Source organism: Onthophagus taurus, chromosome 11 (genome assembly GCF_036711975.1).
Source record: "Onthophagus taurus isolate NC chromosome 11, IU_Otau_3.0, whole genome shotgun sequence".
Lineage (NCBI taxonomy): Eukaryota > Metazoa > Arthropoda > Insecta > Coleoptera > Scarabaeidae > Onthophagus > Onthophagus taurus.
The window spans coordinates 24,365,636-24,389,410 of record NC_091976.1 but is presented as its reverse complement, the minus strand read 5'-3'; the positions used below and the strand labels follow the sequence as shown (position 1 = coordinate 24,389,410).

Here is a 23,775-nt window from a genome sequence, read left to right as displayed (position 1 = left end):
CTGCCCAAGTTTGGCGAACTAACTTTATAACGTCTCAGTGTAGACACACACAGCATCTCCCCATACAAGACCTACTTGTTGGTTTAATAATCACGGTAACGTTCCACTGCTTGGCAGGTTAGTTTGTCTGTTCGTCAAATTTTTCGCCAGTTTTCCATAAGAACAACAGAGGTAGTTGTTGTTTTCCCTTAATTTAACCAACTTTCAGCAGATTGGCAACACGGTTTCCGTCGGTAGCGTTATTTTTGCAATTTGACCAGGTAGATGTCGTGGTATAATCTTTGCCTGATCATCATCAATTATTTTCTTGCTGACATTAAGCCCAAGAACTAGCAAAACAATTCCTGCCTATGTTTAACAAACCAGCTTTATAATGTCTCAGTGTAGTCCAATTTCTCTCTTGTGCTGACGCAGCATTTCACATTACTGGGCTTATGTCTTGTAGAGGCAGGGACTAACGCAGTATACCCCGTCCTCGTGTATCAAAATTTTCAATACATCACTCTCGTATAAGCTGGAATAGAGATAAGGTGGTACTCAGCAATGCTTTATAATTGCTCTACCAAGACAACCATATTATAGCAATGTTTCAGTAATGTCGAAATTTACCCAATATATATCTTTTTCATTTACTTTTCGATTTATTTTGTATAGTGTATATTTTCTTTATATATTCAAAATAAAGTATACATCTTTTATCGTTCGTCGCTAAACTCATGTTTATGTGACGTACAGGTAAATTTCTCCAGAGCCCAAAGCGGTTTTCCAACGAGTAGAATGCTTGTAGTTACATAAAATGTCGCGGGACGTTGTTTTACAGGGTGTAAAGTCACGCCCGGTTACGCGTCCCAAGGGAAGAAGCAGTCCGGGAGGTTCCGAACCGATTTCACACCGTCGCCATCGAAATTCGCCAACATAAACATTCGGTGAATATTGCATTGGTATCGCCCGGGATTTTAAAATTCCACGCGACAATGTGATACAAGACCTTCGGGAAATCGCCAATGCAAAACTTGGCCGTCCGAAGCGGACGCAATCCCTATACAAATCGCGTAAGTTGCAAGTGCCACCGTGGATTCTCTCAAAGTCATGATGGAACGGCCAAAAACGGCGCGAAATCTTCACAAGGAGAAAGGAAGACGAATAAAAATTGGTATGGAAAGCGTCGTTTAAGGCCATTATATCCACGCCCCTTCTAAATGGGAGAAGTTCTATCGGCAAATACAGAGAGGAGGCATCAAAAACATCTGCGATTCATTGTACTTTGGCATACAAAAAAATACGAGTAGAACGAACAAAGCCTCCTCTACATTATTTAAATGGCGCGTTTATATTATATTTTATTCATGGCAATTTAAAATCGTTTAGAAAAGAGCTGAGAAGCAGAAAGTAAGACGCACGTGCGTAAAGTTTCGTTCACACAAAATATTTTTTTATGTATTTAAGCTTAAATTTTTTTTTGAAATATTTTTCAAAACAATTATTAAACGGTGATTATTATTATTGTTCTATGCAATTTTTAGTCTAAATAATTGGGGACTATTTCTAAAGAAGAAGACCCTCGGTCAATTATTATTCACGGTTGTCTGGTTACGATGTGCACTCAGCCTCAGAGAGAGGATTCAGGCGTTCACGGTCTTCTTTTCATCTCCGGTCCATCGTCGCCTCATCATTACCGTTTTCCATTTTTACGCGGCGCAATTTACTTTGTTGCCACCGCTCTCGCTTCGAAGAACTGTCTTTCAATCTTAAATGATCGACTAATCACCATCGAAAAAGTATTTCCACCTCGGTATTTTTACCAATTGAGTGCTTCATCAATTAGTGTGGTAAAATATTAGATGTCTTTTTTATAATGATTTTTAAAAAATTTTGTGGTAAACTTCAGGGCTTTTAAGCTACTTTCATCATTCAAATCAACTCTATTTATGAGAGTAAAACGTTCCCCACGTTTTTTTACGCATGTCAAATACTTCAAAGCTAAAGGATACATCATTTAATGTTTACATTTAATTATTTATACAGCACCGTCGACGGCGGAACCATGATAGCTCCGATTGCTTTACAACTCCCCAGGCGAAGTTCGGATTTCCTGTTAGAACTTTTCCTTTTAGGGGGTGGATTTAGATGAAACGGTCGATCTGATATCAAAAAAAATACAGCGAAAGAAAGGTGAAACGATGAAACTTCTTTTATTGTACAATTGTAAATTAAGAATGATTTTGGTGAAAATTGAAGTTATTAAAGCGAGATTTAAGTATTATGTCACTTGGGAATCATCGACAGTTTCGACTTTTCGTGGAAAGAATCCTGGTGAGATGAAGATCCTAAGCCAAATGAGAATGAGTCCGCGTTCATCCGGCGTAACCCGGATTGTTATGAGATTACGTATGACGCCCCTTCGAAGGAATCGGTTTCATTTCACGCCCTACCGGGCACACTGTCGAAAATTATCAATCTCACAGCGAGAGTCTCGTTCTAGCGTCTGGCCAGAGATTAGGGGCGAAGGAGCTGCGAACGAGCGCCGTAGATGGCGCGCCGTCATCAAATTTACATAGATATTATAAGCTCGGGACGCAACCCCATTTACTCACAACGTTATAACGTATTATGTGAGCTAACGGGTCGGGAAATAAGGAAATGGCAAAGAAACTGCCTCTATTCTATGTTCTCTACGTTGATGGTTTCAACATTCTTCAACAAATAATAAACTTTGTAAGTATTATTTATTAAGTATCAATTGCAAACGATGAAACTTTCAAAATACCACTTTACCATAAGCTGAAACGTGAAGGTTACGTATTGAAGCTCAATGTTAATAACGGGTTGAGGGTGCCCTCTCTCACCGTCAGGATATTTAACGTGCTCGAAATAGGCTTTCTCACTCACGCGGAAGATTACAACTGAAGTTGAGGTCTGAAACGTGTGCTGCTGAAAGCGGCGTTGCCGTAAATTAGACAAGTTTCAGTTTCGTAATTCCAACGTTTTCATGACCCGCATGAAAATGGTCGTCGTAGCCGACGTGGAAATAATAAATAACTTCTTATACAGAAATATTACACATTATACGATAAGTTAAACGAGAAGTTATTTCATTAAAATGGCCCTTTACCGGCTCCTCCACCAAAAATTCCACCCCTATAATTAAGTTTGATTATATATTTTTGAGATAGTTATAGTAAACCTTTTACAAAACTATACACACACACAAGAACTCGCTAATTGTTTGAACTTAATCGTGTTAATCCGTCGGCTTTGCAATTCAAAATAGCAACGAGAACGGAGGCGAGAAAAGTGGCTACGAACCAAACACGGGTTGGGTAATAAAAATAAAACGAAGCCAACAAGCAGGAGGAGAGTTTTTTTTTTTTTCTTTTAGATTTCGCCAAAAATGCGTGCGCAAATGCAAAGTCGGCACGACCTTTAGTAATAGAACGAGGGTGTCCCTGCGAGCTGCCGGATTAACCGGGAACCCCGTAGGCACATGTTTCCGTGCCGGAGCGGGATTCCGGCCAATTTGAACTCAATGTGCCACGTAAATTGTTGTTCTTTTGTTTCTCGCCGTCACGGCCACTCTGCCCTTCTCTTCTTTCGCCGAGACCCACACTGCTGATTTTCTCTTCGTAGTAAATCCGCCTTTCCTACCTGTCGCCCTTCGCGGCAACACATTTACAACATTTACAACCGACGTTCCTTTCGTGTCACATTTGGAGTGTGTACTCGCACAAATTGGCAAAAAGGAAAATTCCCTAAATTCCAGGGATTCGTTATTGAATAAAAATCAATATCCACATCGACGCATAAAACACAGAAACATCCTGTAGCCGCGGAGTAGAACAGCGCGCAACACGGAAACTGCATTATCGAGCAATACACGTTCGGATATTAGCCTTAATTCTACGCGCCGCTGCCGTCGGTGCGCTACGTGTGTGGCACGTGCATCAACGTGATGAATTTAGCTCCCGATAGAACGAGCGCGCTCAAAGGGGTTACTAAATTTCGAATGATATCATTACGGATCGACGTATGTCTCTCTCTCGCGCTGACTCCCTGAGGACCTGGAGTCGATTCCCGCAACCCACCACGTTCCGAGCCCCCCATAAAACCAATGACGCCCAAAATTACTCCCATTAAACCGACGGTGGTAATAGAATTTACCAAAGTTTGTAGTGAAGTGAACGCAATGAAATTTCATGTAATTGCCGACGTTACGGCACCCTTCTGCGCTTCCGGACCATTCGAAATTGTTTATAGCGTCACATCTTAATTGCTAGTGCATGCGCAAGTCGGTACCCAATTTCCTTAATTAAATCTTTACTATAATTTTTTTTTATAACCTTAAAGAATAAGTCTAAAGTATTTTTAATGCTAATGCAGCCGCATCGGATTTCAATTCTTCGTTCCCTAGAACGATTTACAATTATTGCCTTGGGAAGCGCCTGGAGCGGACCGTAGCAACCGGAATTATTGGCTTCCAATGTTCACGACCGGGACCCAATAATGTCCCGTTGAAATACGTTTAAGTTATGATATGAATTTTTGATTTTACGGCCGTTCGGTTCGGTTTTATTGTTATTTTTATGGGAACCCAACCCAAACTGGTGCCTAATGTAGACCGCGTTCTTATCGTGTTGCTCCAGTCGTTGTCGTGTATTTGGCGCTGGTTTCTTGAACGAGGATCGCTACTAAATAACAATCAACTATCGAAGGGTGAAATTCCAGAATGCCGCGTTATCTCCTTTCGGAAGACGAAGAAGCATCCTTTGCCGGGAAAGCAATTAAGCAGGGGAATCTGTCTCGGCGAGGCAAACAAACAACAAGGCAAAATAAAAGAAATATTTTATAAAGCCCATAACTCCTCCCATCCGACAGATTAATGCTTCTTAGTTAGAAATGCAAAAAAAACTGGGTGGTTAGATAATGCGTTCTAGGAAACTGGACGTAGAACCAATAAAACGAAGTATCCAGAACTGGGGATTCATCTTTATCGGTTTTACTCTCGTATAATTGCTTTTTATTAAAGCCCTTATCCGGTCGTACCATGTCCATTTATTAAATACCGTGCAGAACTTGGCGTGCGATTGAATCCGCTCTTAATCTTTATCTATTCGAGCTTTTAACGAAGCTAAATTATGGACGTTATAAAGCTAGAGTTACGTTTTCAGCTAAAATTTATTTTTGTTTTATTGTAAAAAATGTTTATTTACACAAAAATCAAACAATCTTTTTTTTAAAGTCTAACAGTTCGAAACCGATTTGACTGCACCATGCGAATTTTAGCACAGTCCTTCAGCTCCGTTTCGATCCCGACAATACAGAACCGACGAAATTCTCGGTCTGTTGCACATTAATTAAACTACGGTAATTGCCAGGACGCAATAATCGAAAAATTTTTAATTTCGCAGCCTACGATCTCCCCAGGCAATTAGACCATCAATTCCAAACATTCCCAACAAAACTCGCCTATAATATTCAACGATTTACAAATTAAAAAAATTAAACATAAAAGATTCGGTAAATTTACTCACGTTGTTTATGACCTCGATTTAAACATAGTACTCCTCTATATGGCCAATTTAATAGCTCCTGGGTATTGTTGTAGTCGTTCAAGATCTTTTTCTAGACGCACAATACTCTCTCCACATTACGGACCGTTCTGGTCGCTTTATGTAAATGGACATCGTGTAGGATATAAATTAATCAAAGTCTGGCGTCCGTCGAAGGTTCGGAGGACGTTTGATGAGCACAGTTTCCATGTTGCGTGTTCTTCGCAGGGTGATGTATTGCTTGATGGCCGTACGAGGCCTGAATGCGCAAGAAATTGCTCGAGGTGAACGTGGATAAATTCCACGTTCGAGATGCGCGTCGAATTAAGATAACCAAAAAAAAATTTAAAAAGCAATTTTTTTCTTCAAACCTGTAATTATGTTATCTTGAATTTTATAAGCCCTTTATCTCATCCTGTATAGAATATCTTCCTAGTAGCCTTAAATCAACATTACGAGGTACTCCCCCCCAAAACGGAAATGTCCCCTTACATTTTAACGCGTAGAAAGGAACGATGGTAGCGCACGACTGCGAACCCACGATAAAATATCGCTTTAATTAACTAAGTTTTATTTGTTTTCAATTTTCCAGGAGTTTAGCCACGCGGCCTGCTTCCATTCGCCTGCGACTGTACATTATTAAATCACGTTCGCAAAATGTTTGCGTTAATTAGTAACCAGTTGTTCCACCCTTTTCGTTAAACAACCAAGCAAATAGCGATGTGCTGTTTGTTATCGATCGTTTCGACAACGATTTGTTTACAGAGAAACGTTCGTTTAGTTCAAATGAAAATTTAAATTAGTAAAATTAGCGGATAACTTTTAAAACTCAATAATAATGTAAATAAATTGTTTACCTCTTACTTGCGAGATTACGAAAGTTTTAGTTAGCTGCGAAGTGTGCAAAGAGAAGAACCGAGATAACCAACTTTTAACAGAGAATGCAACAAATAATGTTAATGAGATATGTTAAACAATTTATGCACTACGATAACTATACAAGACTACAAAGAGTAAGTAACTAACCTTGAATCGACGATTTCATAAGTTATTGTTGATGTAGCTCAAAATCATGTAAGTTTTGATTATGACATCCATCGTCTTTTGAATGTTGGGTGCTACTTTGGAAATCCTTTGTTGCTAAAGATGTTACATTATTATTGTTGGAACCAAAATGATGTTTGCTTCAACCCAATCCAAACTATGTAGCAAATGAGTGGCTATGGAGAAACCTGTATGGTTTCGCTTATTCTGCAAATTTAGTTACCTATCCTGATTAGTCTCATGTTGCGGTTTAGTTTATACTTAGCGTTGCCAACCCTACTGAATTATCGGTCGATTTTGCTATCAAAACTATTCAATAAAGGATAAAATTGAAGTAGGGGAGACCGGGGCTAGTTGTCCTATTCTCTATATCTTAAAACATACAAAACTTTTACACACCAAACCAGTACCTTGAGCTGCACTACAGTGGCCTTCTTTGCCATTCTAAATTTAGATCTAATTTGTGGAGATAGCAGCATCATATGTTGAGAAACGTTAAGTTAAGCAGGAAAAGTAAATTTATTCGGTTAAAACTTTCGTGTGATTGTGCCAAGTTAAGAATTTCCAGGTGAGGTATTTTGATATTTACAATGTGTTTGCGCTGTAGACCGTATATTATTGCTATAATATTGGTCACTACTGATTATTTGGCAAATAATAACCCATGATTAGAAAAGTGTCCATTGGGGTCATGTGTCTCAATGTTTACTGGGCAAGTTGTCACATGCGACAACTTACTCCGGAAGCGAAATTCCATATAAATATTATACATTGTCCAGATTCCTCATCTGGTGTGCCCTTTTTGTTGCTGTAAAATGCTTGATAGTGTTTCGAATTCGAACCCGTATGTAGAAATACTGTCAGACACGGCCTATTTGCGACTGGAAATATGTTGTTATCATCTGTGATAGGTATTATTTACATTACAGATGGTCAGAACATATAAGAAAAAGACTGATAGGACAGCCGCTAACACAAATATTATGATGGCAGCTGCAAGGGTAGTAAAATTTAGAGTTCCTCCGGTTTCTATTGGAAAAGCTGCTGAGGAGTTTAGTGTTCACTGCAAATCTCTAGAGAGATTCTGCAAAAAAATCACTGACAAAGACCTTGCCGAAGGTCAAAGTCAAATCGTGTTAGGATATAAAAGAATAAGGACCGTCTTTAGCCAAGAGAAAGAAAACCGTCTAGAGAAGGCATCTGATATATACTTCGGACTTAGTCCAAAAGAAGTTCGGCGTCTAGCATATGACTACGGAAAGGCCTTGTCAAAGGAAATGCCCGAATCGTGGAATGATAATTCAATTGCCGGTTCGGATTGGTTTGGAAGTTTCCTAAAAAGGCACCCACGATTGTCTTTTCGAGCACCACAGGCGACTAGTTTGAATCAAACTAATGTGGAACTCTTCTTCAACAATTTAGCTACTATTATGGACCGTTATCACTTCCGCCCAAACGACATATATAACATGAATGAGATGGATGGAGGATCGAGTGGTCGCAAGAAAAGGCTTCAAATAAGTAACCATGACTCTTGCGTTTCTGCTACCACCGTTTTTCATCTTTCCGCGTGTCCATTATAAAGATCATTAAGTAGTGTGGGTAACGCGAATCCTTCTGGGTGGATGAAGGAGACAAACTTAATGAATTTTATGAGACATTTCGTGAACAACGTGAAATGCAGCAAAGATAGACCCGTTTTACTATTATTGGACAACCATGAATCTCATCTCTCGGTTCCAGGATTAGATTTTGCCAAAGACAACGGGGTGGTAATGTTATCATTCCCTCCTCACTGCTCCCACAAACTGCAGTGTATTTGGCCCTTTCAAAAAATTTTTAAATTCTGCGTGTGTTTCATGGATGAAAAATCACCCTGGATCCACTATATCAATTTACGATATTGCTGGAACTGTCGCAAATTCGTTGCCATATGCAATTACACCTATCAATATTATGGCTAGATTTCGAGTAAGTGTAATTTACCCATGCAATGGAGTAATTTTCACTGAGACAGATTTTCAACCAAGCTATGTCACAGATCGACCAGCACCATTTGTAGAAAATTGCCACCTCCCGAAGAGCTAGCTTCACCTTCTACTTCGCATCAATTAACAACAGAAGTCATTGCTACTATCTCGACAACTGTGGTGACTTCACCTTCTTCATCCCATCAACTAACAATAGATGCCATCGCTCCATCAACATCTGTTATGCCCGTACCCATGTTATCGTCGGAAGAAATCTGCCATTTTGAAAGACACCCCTGTCAGAGACGAAATAGCAGCTTCAAACCCTATTTTTGCCTCTTTCAAGGCAAAACAGGTTTGTTTTCATGCAAACTCAAGAAAAAATGGACGGTTGGAAGGAAAAAACTAAAAAGAGAAAACACAACAATGAAAACAGTTTATCTGACGTGAAGAAGAAACATTTTGCATTTTGTCCAACGGTTACTTACCCAACTGAAGTATTTATTTGTGTTAAGAATAAAATTTGCTAAAACTTTTGTTCTAAAAATTGTTTTGTAATAAGCTCCGTATCCCCAGTGTTACCATTACCAACACATAAACAACGAAATTCATCAAATTTTCATGTTTTCGTATTTTTTTTTCGATTTCTATACATCTATGAGTAAAAGTGAAAGAGAGCAATATTGTTAAGAACAAAATTTGCTACAACTTTTGTTACAATACGGTTGGAAACGTTCTTGACATTTTAATGAAGACTTATATACAATCTTTCTCTTAATGTCTCAGAGTGACACCCATATTCTCCCCACCATCGATACGCATAAGAATATCCTCCTCTTACTAACATTTTTGTTTTGTTTTAAATTTCCTACAAACTTCATCCCATAACAGTATTTTTTAAAATGTCGAAAAGATAAAATTTTGCATTAAAACATTCAAAATCTGTTAATAAATTTAAAAACAAATTGGTTTTCGTTAATATATAAATTGAATTTGTTGTTAGATGAGAACTAACAGAGGTGAATAAGGGGTGGTGTGAAAATGGTGCGAGTGGTGGTTTTAGGTGGGTGTCGGTGGTTTTCTGGTCCCTATCGAAAATGGGGGAAGCGCGAAGGGTGCTCCAAATTAATGTAGGTAAATTTGCTGGCGACGCTCCGTCGGTGCATTTTGGGGGCCAATTTCGTTGTTTATCGAGGGCGGGGATTAGGAGAGGGTTTTAGAGCAATTAGAATTTAATTTATTGCCTTGAACGCATACCAAAGATAAACCACACAACGCGAATTAAAAATAATTCTTTGGAACGCTTCACTATTTAAGACGGTTAGTTAGTGTCCTAACAGCGTCATTGTTAGATTTCGCACCGGACACGATCCCCTTCATCGGTTGGTTTAGAGTCGCTACTGTGTTGGACAAAGCAATTAAACACAATGCATTCAAATGAATGCCTGCTCCTTACACGTCGCCGAGGTACGTGTTTGGGGGGCGCGACAAGCAGCCCCGGACGTACGTGCATGTTAGATAAACTCTAAACGGTCCATTTAAATCAAGATCTAAGGTAATATACAATCATTAAGGGTCCCGATGGAGCCAAAAGAGGCAAGGTACACGACGGCGTCCGGCCGCATCGTTCTATGGCACAAAAACGACGCGAGCACCAACCTGCTTACGGGAACCATCTACGCACTTTTCCGTACATAAGCTCATTCAACGACTCTGAAGGATGGCCTCCGCTTGCTTCCATATGAATCGTGACTTCACGCACGCACTATACCGAGCGAATCAATAGGTTGTGGGTAGAAAACTACTTCGCTCTTCTAAGAAGAACAACTTTACGATAATTGACTACGGAAACTCTTAATTCAGTTTTTTAGTTTATACAGTAAAACCTCGATATAACAGACCTCAAACTACAAGTTGTCTTTACGACGTATAAATTAAGAACGATGGTTCTTGTTTTAGTTGTTATTCTATGATCTAGTATGTAGAACAGTGTTTTCCAACCTTTTTCATCTTGCGAACCTCTTATAAATCAGAAAGAAATTGACGAACTCGTTGTGTAGTTGTTACTTATTTTCCATGTTATACAAAACCATTATATCATATAAGACAATTGATACAACAGTATTAATTCACAACAAAAAATAAAAACATAATCGTAAAAAATCTAAACACAAACTTTACATTAATAAAGACTAAAATAATAAATACAAGAAAATTGACACAACACTCTTAATGAGATAATTGCGCCTGTTTGCTAGAACACATAAATTCAAAGTTAGGCTCAATGTCTGACAGTTTCAGTCTTAAATCAGGTTCTGCATTTAATCTGTTTCTGTATTTATCTTTCAAGTAAGTATATGTTGAAAATCCTTTCTCACATAGATATGTTGTGCAAAAAGGTAATAAAACTTTGATAAATTTTTCTGACAAAATAGCGCATTCATTTTCAATACTGAGACAAAAGTCTATTAAAAAGTGGTCTTTAAAAATCGCCTGTGATAGCTCCTTTATCACAGGATAACTCAATAAGTTTTTCTTTTTGCAGTAAAGTTAAAGAGATCTCCAAATTTAGATCTTTTTGGAAAGGACTTCATATTCAATTATTTGTTAGAGATATAGTGAAATCAAATTTTGATGCCTTTTCTCCAAGTATACACTTTGCAATATCTTTTCCACATGGTCCAATTACATTTTCTGCAATTGTATGTGCTTGTCCAGATTTTGCAATTCTATAGCTTACTCGAAATGATGTCTCAAGCGCCATTTCACTATCTTCCTTTGAAACTGACAGAAAAGAAGATATACTACTCATTCTATAACCAGCCAATTGTCTTCTAAAATACTCGACAGGTTTATCCTTGCATGTTGGATGTTTGGTTTTAAGATGTCGACGAAGAAGTGATGGTTTCAAGCTGCTGTTAGCAAGCACTTCATTGCAAATTACACAAACCGGCTGAGGTTCTGATAGTTCCCCAGTAAAGTAAAAACCCATTTGTGATATTTTTGCCTTTTTCTTTTCTTCTCGCCAGTTTCATAAATTTTTTCTTTGTATTTAGTTGGCTAAAGTGGTAGCTCACTACAGCTCTTAGTATCATAAACTTCATTTTACCTTGACTTCTACAGGGGAAATATCCCAAATAATATCTACATTCAAAACCAACGCTATTGGTGTGGATGAAATTGGTCTTAGGATCTTGCTTTGTTGTCCACATGTACTACCTTATATTTGCCACATTATCAATTGTTGTCTTGAAGAGGCTGTGTTTTCCAATGCTTGGAAATGTGCACTTGTTATCCCAATCTCGAAAACTAAGAATCCTGCACAGTTGGCCGATCTGCGTCCTATAAGTATCTTGCCTATCCTCTTCAAGGTTCTTGAGAGGATCATTGCTCTCAGATTACGCAAGTATTTGGAAAGATTTGATATTTTACCTGTTTTCCAATCTGGATTCCGACCGGGATTCAGCTGTTTATTGATAATAAAAAGGTCTCAGTCCTCATTCTTTTAGATTTTTCTAAGGCTTTTGACCGTTTAAACCACAAAACCTTGCTAGCTATCTTGCACTATATTGGGCTTTCCAATGCGACTCTCAAACTTCTTGAAAGTTTTCTTGCCGACCGCTCGCAAATTGTTACTTTCCATAATGTTCAATCTTCTGCAGTAAATATAGTTTCAGGAGTACCACAAGGCTCTATTCTGGGACCACTATTATATTTGATTTATACATGTGAGCCAGCTAATGTGTTAAAATATTGTACGCCATATATGTATGCAGATGACACACAATTACGCTGTTTTGAACTAACTGACTTATTAAATGCGGAAAGAAATATAAATACCGACGTAGGAAACTTAATTCAACTTACAAAAAAGCTTAATCTTAGTGTTAATGGCTCTAACTTATCCGTGATGGTTTTCGGTGCTTCGGGTGCAGTCCGGTAAGTCAAATCTAATCTTAATATCATAATTGACGGACACACACTGACTTTTGGAGACAGTGCGAAGAATCTGGGTATGATCATTGAGGATGATCTGAGATTTAGGAAGCATGCTGGCTTCCTACTTCAAAGAGCATATTCCACTTTAAAACTATTATATTCTAATAAGCACATTTTAAGCACTAAACTAAAAGTTCAATTATGTGACACTTTAGTGCTCTCTATATTTAATTACGGAGCTCCTATATATTATTCTTGTTTGGACAGTACTCTCTTCTAACCACTCATAAAATTCAAAAGTTACAAAATTCATGTTTGCGATTTATTTACGGAATAAAAAGATGGGAGCATATATATCACTCGCTTGGTTGGGTGGGCTGGTTAAACATGGCTCGTAGAAGAGTTCTTCACTCGTTATGCTTGTACCATAGAGTCATTATGTTTGGGAGTCCACCTTACCTATATAACAGAATACGCTACGGAACTGATGTTCACAATGTCAATGTTAGGCATCGGCATGCTTTAACAATACCAAGGCACAATTATGAAATTTATAAAAGATCGTTCTCTTATTGTGTGCCTAACATGTACAACCCTCTGCCGGATACTTTAAAACGTTTATCATGTAAAGGATTGAAGATAGAACTAAAGAAACTTTTGCTTAACCAACAAAATGGCTTTGAGTAGACGGAATATCCTTTCTCCCTTTTCTTCTTTTTTCTTACTTCCTCTTCTTTTCTATTCTCTCTGTCTTCCTTAGCTGCCCTTTCTATTCTTTTCTTTTTCTATTTATTTTGTTCTCTCTCTTTTTCTTTGATTCTGCGACGCACATCGTATTGTGTCATTTAGTTTAATTTCTAGTTGTAGTAATTTATTTTGAGGATTGATGAAAAACAGTGGGCTTGCACCATTGACTGGTGCTAGCTAAAATGATTCAATTCTCTTTGGTGCATTGTTACGAATTTAATTTAACATTTCTAACTGCTAACAAACAATAAATCACTCAAAGCATTTCAATTAACTCGGGGAACTCCACATGGGGTGTTCTCTTACTGTAAATTAGGCCGAACCCGGTTTGAAACTTTGCTGTTAATTGCCTAGATACTCTTTAGATGGCGCGTACCTCTAAAAATACTAAACTTTATTCATAAATCTCTATCTTTTATTATCTCTTCTTTCACTTCTATCTCTTCTAACTAAAACTAGAACTAACACAAGAGCTAGATCTAGAAACATTTAGGTTTATTCGTCTTAAGAGACGTACAACTAAACGCAAATGTTTCAAGTTGTAGGTCTAGTGTTAGTTCTAGTTTTACTTGTTATTCAATGCTAGATTGTTGTAGTACATTGAACTAAACTCACAATTCGGCTACGGAAACTCTTAATTCAATTTTTTAGTCAATACAGTAAAACCTCGATATAACGGACCTCAAGCTATAAGTTGTCTATACGATGTATAAATCAAGAACGATAGTTCTAGTTTTAGTTGTTATTCTATGATCTAGAACTAGGAAGTTTTCTAGTTATAGATCATAACTTCTCGATCACTAGCTTTCTAGTTCTATGTCTAGTGTTAGTTCTAGGTGTAGTATTAGTTCTAATTTTACTTGTTATTCAATGCTATATTGTTGTAGAACATTGAACTAAAAATAGAACTAACACTAAACCTAGAATTAGAAAGTCATAACGGACACTCTTCTTTCTTCCCCGTATTAATCGAGGTTTAACTGTATTAAAAATCAACTTTATTTATTTTTAAAGAATATATTTAGGACAACACAAAATTAAACGATAACAACGGATTTATAACGCAAAATTATTCAATGTATACAAAAATACAAAACGAAAACAAGGTAAATATACAAAGATAAATAAAAATCCGCATCTGTACAAAATTTACATTAAACACACGTGTGTACAAACGAGTCTCTCGCTACAAACATCTAAAATCCATTTCCGGGTTGTTGGTGCAAATCCTATTTTTGGACGGTTTGTGTAGGTTTAACATGGACCCGAAATCATTTTCAACATCAAAAGCGATTCGATAATAATTTTTACTTGTCCGCGTATATTCAACGGACGTTTTATGCAAATCGTTTGTCGAACGTTTGCATTTCAAATCGTTTACGTTTGTAATAATACCCAATTCGTCCATTGATGTAAATTCTAATTGGTAATATTTTATCCGTTGTTTTGGACAACACATTTTCGTAAAATCTTTGTTGAGAATGCAATACTTTTTTGGTAATACTTCAATTTTTTGTGAAATAATTTTCGAAAACTTTTTCGCTATAAATTTCATTCTTAACAAAAAAGTTTTATTAATCTTAATTATTTCATCAACTTTTTTATCTTGATCAACAGAATTGATACAAAACGATTTCGAATTTGATGAAGACGTTAAACTTTTCGATTTAGAAAAACTTGTAAATCTTGGTGAAGTCGTTAAACTTTTTGATTTGGTTAAAGTTGTAGATCTTGATAAAATTTTCGAACTTGATGAAGTCGTTGAACCCTTTGATTTAGTAAATCTCTGAATAGGTTTCAAAGCGTTCATTCTCATGAGGAACGCCCGGTTTACCTTGACCCGAACGTTAAACGGTTCAAAAGAAACGGATTTATCCCTGATTTGGCACATTTTTATTAAAAACACTTTTAAAACCTTCCACTGCAATGCGTTTGGCGATACTAAACATGCTATTTCCTGTCGGGAGGAAGTAAACAAAAAGTTTTGTGGGGGGAGTTGCAGGTATAAGACCCTTCTTTATAAAAATGAAAAGGAACAAGTTCGGAGTTCTAAGAACTACTTTAAATTGCAAATTACAAAGAAAAGTATTTCTATTTTTAAAAAAGTTTTTATTGTGGATATCTCTGGATAATTTTTCTTTTTAATTTTAACTATTGAACTATTATATCGTAAGCTATATGATAAAACTCTAAGTTTATTGTATAAGAATTTCTTTGATACTTTTCAGGAAATTTTGTATTACTTATTGTTGTCATTTCCTCCTTTAACATACTTTTCGAAGATTTCTTTTTAACGCAATTCTTTTTAAACGGCAAAATAGGACGGTTTATTCCAACGGAAGCTAAACGTAATACAAACGCTCTATTAATATTAACATAGCATTCCATCGGGGGCCAAAATTTTTTCGATAAATTTTCAATGTTTTTGGCAAAGTCAAAATTCCATTCATGAACGTTTTCAAATTTCTTTTTGGGCGATATCGTAAAAATATTTCTTTCTTTAACCAAGATTTCGGCCGGAAATTTTAAAGGTTTAATCAAAATTTCTTCAAAATCCCATTCTTCAACCTCCGTATCAAAAAGTGGTTTAGAATACATCGAGGTTATTCTATTTTGTGCTTTTTATAAGACCAGAATTAAGTACTTATTATAAATCCATTTCTAAAGTGTGTCTTCACGATTACAACGCTGGAAAATGAATTTAAAACTGATTAACACATATTCTTTGGACTGCAATTTAAGCTTAATCAAGCTCAATTATGGTTATAATTCTGCAATTTGGGTTGCCTAATTTTTAATCAGATTGTTTAATTAAAGCTTTGAAGAATTTACCGCTTAGATTTAAATATCATAGATACTATCATAATTACCCACTTTCACTCAAACAAAACATTATAATTAAATTAGTGAAGTTAAATTAATAATTAATAACAAAATTATATTCATACTTACATGTTGACAATTAAAGTGATTACATTCTATGACTATCTTCATTTCACATAATTAATCATTCGATTCGTGTTATATTTAAATATTAATATCTTATTAGATGAATAATAAAAACGGTTTGTTAAGTATTAAATATCATTAAATGAATTTCAGAAAAATATTTTATTTATTATAATAATTTTGTAATAAATAAAATAATAATAAATTCTGCGGAAAGATGGCGCTAGTTCAAATTGATTTAATTAATTAAGATTTAATTAATTTTAGGATTTATTTAATTAATATATTCTCATTGTACTAATTATATTCATTTTAAACTTAAATTTTATAAGTTAAAAATGTATTTCACAATAAAATTTTTCCGTTTATTAGTATTATTTGTACTTTGCTGTTATATTATATTTTCGAAGAGTTTATTGTCAAGGGGGTGTAACTCAGTGGTAGAGTGTCTGCTTCGCATGCTGAAAGTCCTGGGTTCAAATCCCAGCTCCTCCAACTTTTTTTTTTTCTTTTTTATCAATTCTTTTTATTAGTAATTTAAAAACATCGAATTTTTATTATTTTTATTGTCAGAAATTTTATTAATAAGTTGGAATTTGGATTTCTTTTGATAGTTGAAGAAACTTCTTAATTGTATAATAACAACATTATAAGCGTTTTCTTTTAAATGTTTGTAATAAAATCAGGATTAAATTACTATTGACGTAGTTCCTGATGATGATTTTGTGAAATCGAAACCGGTAAAATTGAGTTTCAATAAATTCTACAGGATGGAAAAAGATAACGAAATTTCTTAATAAGTTTTGCGTTGAAAATGCAATTATTCTTCGATTATATTGAAATTTTTACGTCGATGAATTACGGTATATTTTCAAATGGACAAACACATTATTGAGCAAATATGTTAAGGAACACCTGTTTCACGCCGCTTTGCACTTTCATGCATGGTTTCACAGGTAGGATATTGCTATCTACGATAATTTTATGGCATTAGGTAATGGCGGTGTAATTTCCTTTCAGCTGTGTCACGGAAAAATAAACATTACTGGATACCTATTTGATTGAAACAGCTGTGCCAAGAACCACCAAAGCTTAAAGGTCAATCTTATTTGCCATTAAAATTTTACTATTACACCAGAAATTAGCTTTTAAGTATTTTTTGTTTTATTTTTATTTGTTTGTAATCAATGCGATAAGCTAAATTTGTCTTTTCTCATTTTCTCAATTGCGATTGTATTCAATTTGCGAAAACGGTGTCATCTACGTAGTTAGTTTCAATTAATTGCAAGTCGAGCAAGCTTAATTGAAATTCAGCGAGAAGGGAATTAAGAGTTTTCTACAAAACAATCGTTTCTAATCAGCATTTAAACGATCTCTTAAATTATCGTTCCACGACGGTCATTTTCTTCATCGTTATGACGCGTCTTTAGCTATAAATTACGGAATGGAATCAATAAAACGTTTCCCACATGGTTATTATGCACGATAGCAAATCACCTCGGCAATTTTCATTAGAGACCCATTTTGCATATCCGTTTTAACTAATGCTTTCATCATAAATTAGAAAAGACCAACACACGAAGGACATTCCATAAGAATTATTAATTAGAACTTAACTAACTTGGTTAGATTATTAATATCTAATGTTAATTACTGTTTCGGTTTTCTTAAAATAGATTTTTATGTGTTTTAAACTAGAAGTTTCATGGTAATTAATAATAACTCATTGGCGGCGCGCACCTCCAGGTACGAGAATAGCAATCTTCTTGTCATCGCCGTTTATTGCATTCCCCGGTGGATTAATGATTTATCGACCGGCGACTGATTTATATACATCTTCACCGGGCGGACACGACTTTGCATACTTCGCGGGCACGAGGAACCATTACTTTACGTCAGCTGGATCATCTTCGCGCCCGATTTTTAGCCTCCCGGTTCTCGTAATTATTCCCCCGGAATATGATGAATTCCGCGCGAGCGTGATGTATGGCCCTTGATCTTCTTCGACGAACAAAAAAGCTACGTATAATAAGAAAAAAGGGAAAGATTTTTTTTTAGTAGAGGGTCTATTTCGAAAATCCATCAGAAAAGTTGGATTTCGTTCAACTCCGGGTTCTGGAGCGTAATTCGTACGCCGCGGGACTGAATAATTCTTTCAGAAGTCATTAAAAGTGACGCGCACGTGTGAAGTTAGCAGTTTCCGTATCCGCCCGTGGATATCACGTTCCCGGTTCTGTTCCACCTTTCTCCAACTTTAGCTGTTTCCAAACTTCGTTCTATCAAGAAAGCTACGTGTGGCCGTATTCTTACTTCCGCTTTTTATCTAAGACGTTGTCTTACCATCTAATACATCGCCTTCAAGATATTCAATTAAGAAACTCCAAATACATAATTTAGCTAAACTTGAATTATAGTTAATATAACTAATGGCCAACCATTCTTATCTACCCACGCAAAACCACCACAATCTCTCGGCTTATGATAATTCCGATAAGTAAACCGAAACACGCAAGAACTAGTCAAGACAAATTGCGGTCGTATTTCAAAGTTTCTTGTTAAAAAAAACAAACATGTTAATAAATCCGGATTCATTAAAAAAATATATATTTTGCAGAGATATAAAAATATACTTAAGAGTGGAATTTATGAAAAGTAGTACACGGGTTCCCAGAAAACAGGTGTGGTCTTTAATTGCCGGACAGTTTTATTTTTCGGACGAGAAGAACGCGCAATTATACAATCCAGAAATTTTCAAGAACATTCCGTCTTCAGTTCTTCATAATGCCACTCGAGTTTCTAATAGATCCAGTTTGCTCTTATTGGCATAGCTCGGCGCTTAGCATCGCCACACACGAACGTGGGGGCCCCCAACTCTCTTAGGTCTCCCCGATGTTCTCTTATGGACTCCGAGATAATTGCAGTGATTTATTGCTTCTCGTAATTTTATAATTGCTATCGTTTACTGCGTATGAACTCGTAGTATAGTTCGTTTTTGCTGTAGTATTATAATGTAATTATCTAAAACCACATATGATTAAAATGATATTTTTCAAATCTTATAATTAGATTTTCTTATCGAATAAAATCATGATTTCAAAGAATATCACCGAAGAATATAAATGCAGAAGAATATCACCAAACTTTTTAAAGTCAGAATTTCCAGAGTACTTGGTTTTAACATTAATGGGGGAAAGTGGCAACCAGAATGGTATCAAATGTTTATAATTGCAGTTTTTTCAGCACTTCACAGAATTAGCTACAATCCAAAACTGACCTGCTAGAAATCCACAAAATATTAATAAAAAACTACCTCAAAGCTTGATTGAGGTTGATAGTTTGGTGCACGATGTTTACTTTTGTAATTAAGTAATTTTGTGCTTTCATAAATTTTTTTTCGAAGATTTTGTACTTACTTCTGAAGAATTAGCAACATGGTATTACTTCCCATCGCATACATTGTCCATAAAATCTTCAACTTTTCTGTACTTTTCACAAATAAAATGATCACAAAGTATATAGATAATATGTAATTATTTCATTGTTTCGTAGACACAAATAGCAACTTCCTCGCGGTTTTGAAGCTTTTGTCTTGTTGTTGGGCGAGTGTAATAATCCTTGAGTATCATCACATATCTTGACGTATCACAACTTTAGCTCTGCTTTCCATATTTTGTCTGGTAAGCTTCTGGGCTATTTGTAATGCCAATATAGATGCTTAAATTGGTGCAATAAACATATTGTTAGCAAACAATATCATTGTGCTGAGTAGACTCTTAGGTTGGGAGGTTGGGTACGCTTTCGCGAATATCAATAAGTACAGGAGTCTGTATGCAATCGGTTTACAGTCGGATTACCAATTTTTTCCAAGGTTTTTCTAAGATTATAAAAACGTGCAGATATTTTTAGAAGATAATTTAACAAGGTTTCCAACATATCACAATGGTTTCTAAGGATATCAAGGGATTACTAAGATTTTCCAAGAATTTGTAAAGCTATCCAGATATATCTGTGATTATCCTATCATTTTTAAGGATTTTCAAACATTTCCAGAAGACTTGTAATCACATCCAATGTTATTCAGGGATTTCTAAAAATGTTAAGGTATTTTTAGAGGATGATTATTTCAGGTTATTCAATAATTCACAATGGTTTCCAACGATAGTAAGAGATTACTAAAACCTTCAAACAATTTGTAAAGTTATCCAGATATTTCTGTGATTATCCTGTGATCTTTAAGGATTCTCAACCATATCCAGAAAACTTTTAACAATTTCCAAGGTTACTCTCGGATTTCTAAAAATGTCTAGGTAGTTTTTGAACATATGGTTTCCAAGGATTGCATGGGATTACTAAAATTTGTCACGAATTTTTAAAGTTATCCAGATATTTCTGATTTTCCTGCCATTTATAAATCGACAATTTTCGCCGATTAAGTTTTAAAAATTCATATAAAATCCATTTCTTGAAATATGAGTATGAAAATTTCCCAAAGTGTTAATAAAAGTGTCCTCTTTCCAATGAACCAACCCGTTTTGAAAAATAACTTTTAGTTTTTGAGAAAACAATATTTGAAGTTTTGAGAAAAATTTTCGATGTTGCAATTTTCATCGATAACTTGCAAAATTCGCTATAAAATTAATTTCTTGAAGGATCCTTGTGGAAATATCACCAATTACTAATTAAACCTCTTTTCAATGCAAGAAGCCGTTTTGAAAAATTGTTTTTGGTTTTTGAGATATACATTTTTCAAATTATCGACAATTTTCAACTTTCAAGATTAAGCTTTAAAAATTCGTATAAAATCCATTTCTTGAAATATGAGTATGAAAATGTCCCAAAGTGTTAATAAAAGTGTCCTCTTTCCAATGAACTAACCCGTTTTGAAAAATAGCTTTTAGTTTTTGAGAAAACAATATTTGAAGTTTTGATAAAATTTTCGATGTTACAATTTTCATCGATAATTTTCAAAATTCGCCATAAAATTCATTTCTTGAAGCATCCTTGTGGAAATATCACCAATTATTAATTAAAGTATCCTCTTTTTAATGCAAGAAGCCGTTTTGAAAAATCACTTTTTGTTCTTGAGGAATAAATTTTTGAAATAATCGACAATTTTTTCGAATTTTGCAATTTTTGCCGATTAAGTTTTCAAAATTCGTATAAAATTCATTTCTTGAAATATGAGCATGAACATGTCCCAAAGTGTTAATAAAAGTGTCCTCTTTCCAATAAACCAACACGTTTTGAAAAATTACTTTTAGTTTTTGAGAAAACAATATTTGAAGTTTTGATAAAATTTTCGATATTGCAATTTTCGTCGATAATTTTCAAAATTCGTTATAAAATTAATTTCTTGAAGGATCCTTGCGGAAATATCACCAATTATTAATTAAAATATCCTCTTTTTAATGCAACAAGCCGTTTTGAAAAATCACTTTTAGTTCTTGAGAAATAAATTTTTGAATTAATCGACAATTTTTTGGAATTTTGTAATTTTCGCCGATTAAGTTTTCAATATTCGTATAAAATCCATTTCTTGGAATATGAGTATGAAAATTTCCCAAAGTGTTAATAAAAGTGTCCTCTTTCCAATGAACCAACCCGTTTTGAAAAATAACTTTTTGTTTTTGAGAAAACAATATTTGAAGTTTTGATAAAATTTTTAATGTTGCAATTTTCATCGATAACTTTCAAAATTCGCTATAAAATTCATTTCTTGAAGGATCCTTGTGGAAATATCGCCAATTATTAATTAAAGTATCCTCTTTTTAATGCAACAAGCCGTTTTGAAAAATCACTTTCAGTTCTTGAAAAATAAATTTTTGAAATGTCAACAATTTTTTTGGAATTTTGCAATTTTCGCCGATTAACCATAACGGATAGATATGCTGCATAACCGGATATCCGGCCGAAGCGTACGCCGAATATCCGGTATAACAATAATAGTTTCCAAGGTTATTCAGGGATTCCGAAATCGTTATCGGGGATTACTAAGTTTTCCAGAAATGTGTAAAGCTATAAAGATATTTCTGTGATTACACTTCAATTTTGAACAATTCTCATAAATTTCAAGGTATTTCTACAATTACCAGAAATTTTTTATGGTTATCAAGAATGATTTTTCTGCTTTTGTTTTAAAGTATGCATTTTCGAGATAAATCATAACGACTTCTAGAGACATTAAAGAATTAATAAGAATATCCACGATATTCTGCAGTATTTTTAGATCATTCTCAAGGATTTTCATCAAATTTATAAGTATTTACTTATAAAAAGCACTTTCAAAAATTTGCAGGAATTTTTTCACACTATTCAAATAATAGCAAATAATTTATAATTATTTTCAAGAATTTTAAAGTATAACTAAGTAAATTCAAGAACGTCTAAGATTTTTCTTGGAATTTCAAAAGTATTCAGAATTTTCAACTGAACTTGAACTTATGAAGATTTGACCTGCCATTCGAAGATTTCTAAGAAGTTCCCTGGTATTTCTCAAGTTATTCTAGAAACAATTGGTAATGAAAGATTTCCAAAAATATTTCTATCGGATTTATAAACTCAGAAGGTTTTCTTTGTGCCGAACAGTTTGAGCTCCATCAAAATTATTTCTTCATGATGAACAACTACATTTACTGATTGCACTTTAACTGTCCTGTGTAAAACCGTATTATTTATACGATACTTGGTATAGGTTTGTATACAAAAATAAATCTAGTAAGAGATCAATAATAATTTAAGATGTAAGATTTAAATAGATTGTTTAATCATTGCTTAAATCAAATTTAATATTATTTATGTATAATATAGTAAGTAATTTATAGATAATTATAGAAAAAAGTGGTTTTTATTTTTAGTAATGACGTAGTAAAATGGAAAATCATATTCGATCTGAGAATAACTTAATTTGCACATAAATTAAACGATTCTTTCCGCTCCCTTAAACGTTAAATTGCCGACCGGTCGGGCGTCCACTGGAATTAATGGAGAACTTACGAGCCAATATTTGTCTTCGCCGGGCGATGGCCAATTTATGCATTTCACACTGCCGATACGGATCTATGCGCAGTCTCAGGAGTGAAAACGCGCAATCTCTGTATACGCGAGCGCGCAAAACCACTCCGGAAAATAATTGAGAGGCCGTTCTTAACAAGCGGACATCTCGTTCTAATTACCATTGGGCCAAGAACGTCGGTAAATTGGCCGGGATAGTTTATTAATTGCCTTCATTAGGGCGAAACACAATCGGCGGACGGCATCGTTGCTCTTTTTCCGATTCGAGGGCGGCTCCCGGGTGGGTCTTTCTAAATTATTGCGTCGATTTGCGAGGAGGGACCATTAAACGTCATCAGACGTCAATTAGGACTTACGCGGTCGAGTACCTCCCGTTTAAATTGAAAACGTCCACTATTAATTAACAAATAGTTTATTGTCCAACAAAACTTAATAATGGTAAATCTAAGATTGCCCGATCATTCCTTTATTGAATACGATATGTACGGTTGGACTGAATGTAACGTAGCACAAGGACAGATATCCAACAATCCCATTAAGTCGTAAATGTTCACGGAGAACATCCATAA

The 23,775-nt window shown here is 35.1% G+C and overlaps 1 non-coding gene across 1 annotated transcript; it reads left to right on the top strand.

Moving 5' to 3' along the window:
• The first annotated feature begins 16,618 nt into the window (after positions 1-16,618).
• Positions 16,619-16,690, top strand: TRNAA-CGC (transfer RNA alanine (anticodon CGC)). The gene has a single exon. It is a non-coding gene; the product is annotated as a tRNA-Ala (tRNA).
• Positions 16,691-23,775: the final 7,085 nt, after the last annotated feature.